This window comes from Erinaceus europaeus, chromosome 16, assembly GCF_950295315.1.
Source record: "Erinaceus europaeus chromosome 16, mEriEur2.1, whole genome shotgun sequence".
Lineage (NCBI taxonomy): Eukaryota > Metazoa > Chordata > Mammalia > Eulipotyphla > Erinaceidae > Erinaceus > Erinaceus europaeus.
The window spans coordinates 68086927-68091133 of record NC_080177.1 but is presented as its reverse complement, the minus strand read 5'-3'; positions in this window follow the sequence as shown (position 1 = coordinate 68091133).

The following is a 4207-nucleotide window of genomic DNA, read 5'->3' as shown; positions in this document are numbered from 1 at the left end:
GATTGTTACTCAAGAGGAAGGGGTTTGAAGGTCTGGTACTGGAAGCAGTCTATAATGAAAAAGAAAACAAGAACAAAATAATTTTAGAAATTAATACCAGACTAAGATTGTATATAAGAATGGTGAGAAAAACAATGAAAAATATCTCCTAGAGTGACGATGATTCATTTAAAAGGGCATAGAGAACTGTATGCATTAACTTTGTTGTGTATAAATGCATTTTATATAATTTATATATAAAGATATCTACAAGAGTCTTTGTAGAACTGTTCTTGTCTCATCATGTGTTGTTTAAACAGCATCTATTCTTGTCTTTCTCCCCTTTCATATTTTAGCTCTTTCATATTGATTTGTCTTATCTTTGCAGGTCTGTTTTATTTTTTGCCTCTAAGGTTATCGCTGGGGCTAAGTGCTGACACTAAGAATCCAAAGCTCCTGGGGGGATTTTTTTTTCCATTTTATTGGATAAGACAGAGATAAACTGAGAAGGGAGGGGAAGATAGAAGAGAAGAGAAAGATAGACACCTGTAGACCTGCTTCACTGCTTATGATGTGACACCCTGTAGTTGGGGAGCTGTTGGTTTGAACTGGCATCCTTAAGTGGGTCCTTGCATTTCATACTATGTGCACTACCCAGTTCTCCACCTCCCAGCCCCCTTTCTTTGTTTCTTTTTCTGTCATACCCCTTCCAATAATTCTTGCAGAGCAGATATGGTAATGACAAACTTCTTTAGTTTTTTTTTTATATAACTGATATTGTCTTTATTGCTCCTTAGTATTTGAAATATAGTCATTCAGGGTAAAGTATGTGAGTGGCAGTTGTTGTCTTTTAACATGTTGAATGCACTAGCCCAGTCTGTCCTAGCCTCAATGGTTCCTGTAGAAAACTGAACACAAGTCTGACCAGGCTGTATTTATAAGTTACTTTCTGTTCTTTGGTAGCTTATAAGATTTTTTTCCTGTCCTTTGCTGGGCTAGTGTGGGGGTGCCTCTTCTTGGGAGCGTACTCTCTGGGTTGGAGAGAACGCAATCAGAGGCAGCCGGGGCTGCTACTCACTCAGTGATGGGAGAGAGATGACCCAGGAACCGAGATGGTGGTGGCGAGGTGGTTCAAATTCTTTATTCAACCCTGTGCCCAAGCTTTTAAAGGCTGGAAAATGGAAGTGGCAATTCAGAAACAGAAGTAGCTTGACAATACCATACATGGTTAGGAAAGGGATGGAGAAAGGTAAAAGGGGTTTGGAAAGGTAGGAATTTCCTTCCTGTTGTGAGGGGTTTAACTGGTGGGATTAATAATACCCTGCAGGCAGGGAGAGTCTTGAGGGTAGAAAAAGAATGTATCAAATGAGCAGAATGGGTGGAGAAATAGTGAGGAGACCTTAAGTCATTTGTTAGACAAAGCAGAGCATTGATATGTAGATAATAAGAGTGGGCCATTGTATTAAGGAATGCAGGGTGAAACAGGGGAGCTGGCTTAGTGTTTTAAGGAATGCCAAGCCCCTGGAGGCAGAAAAATACAGTATCTCTGGAGACAGGGAGTAAGTTAACAGGGAGGCAGAAAACTGAGGTCTGTTTCTCTCCCAAGCTCAACCTCAGAAAGAGAGTCTGACAGGGAGATTAGTTTCCTCAGTTCCCTATTTTTCAATGGGAAAAACCTCACCATGCTCAACCTGGTTCTCACAGTATTCCCAGCAGTCCTTATCTTTTAATAGTTTCCCAGTGACGTATCTGGGCAATTCTCTCTGCTTCCTGAATATCTGCATTCTGACAATACCCCAGACTTTGAAAAAAAATTAGTATTATTTTTTGAATATGGTGTCTGCTCACTTTCTTTGTCTCCTCTCATTCTGAAATGCCCATTATTCTGATATTCCCTTTTTAAATAGAATTTTCAAGCTCTCAGAGAATTCCTTCATTTTTCTGCAAGTCATTTTTTCTCCTCCCACTTTAAAATCAAAGAAAGACTAAGGTCAGTTTGTTGTTCATCCCTGATGTTCTTTCTTCTACACGTGCAAGCTTCTTTCCTGGACTTGTAATTTGAGACTAGAATGTACTCAGCGTCCTTCACATTCAGCAGGTCTGCCTTTATGTTTTCCATTTTCCTAGCCAGTGAGTCTTTGACGTCATGAATTTCTTTCTAATCCATTTCTCCATGCCGAAGCATGAACTTTGTATTATTCCACGACCTTGCATGCCTTACATTCCTTCTCTACCAGATCTTCTGGATCTGCATCATTAAGTACCTGGTCATCTTAATTTCCAGGTGGGAGCTGCTCTGGCTTGCTCTCTGGTGTTTTATCCACCCAAAGAGGAAGAAGGTTCAGGCAGAGTTGGAGACCTTAAGAGTGTCTCTGGCATAAATGCAGCATCCTGATGGTTTTTATGAGAGCTTCCCCACCTCCACTCACTCATGTTTTTTTTTTTTTCCTTTGAGAGTCATGTGTCAACCACATCACTGGACACAGGTAATATTATGAGCAGACCACTTGTTCCAGCCCAGAACAGAAACTACAGGTGAAGGTGGGGAGCGTGCAATATTGTCTTGACCCTAAAACCAAGATCTCAGTAATAGAACAAATACAAACTCATATCATGCTGCTAAGCCCATATGGTTAATTTAAAAAAAATTTTTTTTAGCAGAAGTGGTTGTGGCCTTTGTGGTACCATGAGAAACAATGCATGTGTATCATCCCTTAGAAGGTTGAGTTGCTGGGTGAGGAGAAAGAAACATCAGTGACTAGAGTATTGTCTGGGGAGGACCACACTGAGGGCTGAACCAGACAGGAAGAGAGTTTGGTCAGCACTTACTCAACTCAGAGAGCCACTGTCCTAGAAAGTCTTTGCCATTCCTCTTTAAATTGCAAATGCACAGAGTAATAAGTCAATTTCTCTTGTTATCCCACTCACACCTCCAAAAGCCTTTCAGTTGACAGTTGTGGGCTAAATTTGGGAATGTCAATGACCATAAATTAGAATCCACTGAATTTAAGTCAAGGGCATTCATTCAGTCTTTGGGTGATGGGGTCAGTCCCACCCAAACCACATCAAGGAAAGATGGAAAAGTTTTCCTGAAGAAAATTCAGTTTTCTTTTCATGTTCTCTGTCATTTGTTAAGAGAGACTTCCTTCTAATACAGCAGCCTTGGCACATAATAGACTCCCATTTGGTAAGTAAACTGTGCTAATGTGTTCAATATCATGAAAGACAAAGACTGCTATTCTAAGCACCATTGCCAAATTCTGTTCAAAACCAAGTATGTATCTCTCAGTTGTTAGATTCTGGTGATTTAAGTTGCCAAGTGTATAGTTCTGTCCTGTGCAATTATTCTTTGAGAACATTACTTATTTATCTATGTTACCCACTATAACTACCCTCTGGGTCAAATAAGACACATCAAATTTATAATTTTTAAAGATAGTTTACTCACTCATAGATGTTTAGTCAATTAAAATCACCTTTATCCCTATAATATATTTTCATATAGTCTTCAAATTTTATCAGTCATATAGTTTCACTCATATGTGGAATATAGACAATTAGAATATGTAATGTTGAAAAGGCAGGGCTCTGGGGAAGCAAGGCTCCAGGACACATTGGTGTTGTTGTCTGTTCAGGGAAGACTGGTTGTCATCGTGGTAGCATCTGGAACCTGGTGGCTGAAAAAAGATTTAGCAAAGATTTTAAGAAGCCAAACAAATTGTTGACTAATCATGAACCTCAAGGCTGGAATATTGCAGATGAAGTGTTGGGGGTCTTCCAACATATTCCTAAGGGCTCATGACTATACTAGTTTTTCCCTGAGCCTGACATCTGACATCCTCATGGACCCAAGTTATTGTCTGGGGAGATGATGTCATGGCTGGAAAAAGGGCTAGAAAGCTGGATCAGGGAAGACAGTAGCTCCCAAATGTGGGAAAAGTGTGTTCTTTCTCCCCTCTCATTTTGAAATGCCTATTATTCTGATAGTTCCTTTATTAACGGAGCATTCAATCTCTTGTAGAGTTGCTTCATTTTTGCAAGTCATTTTTCTCTTCCCACTTTAAAATCAATGTCTGAGGTTAGTTTGTCTTTTATTCCTGATGTTCTTCTACACATGTAAGCTTCTTTCCTGGACTTGTAATTTGAGACTAGAATGTATTCAGCGTCCTTCACATTCCGCAGGTCTGCCTTTATGTTTGCCGTTTTCCTAGCCAGTGAGTCTTTGACA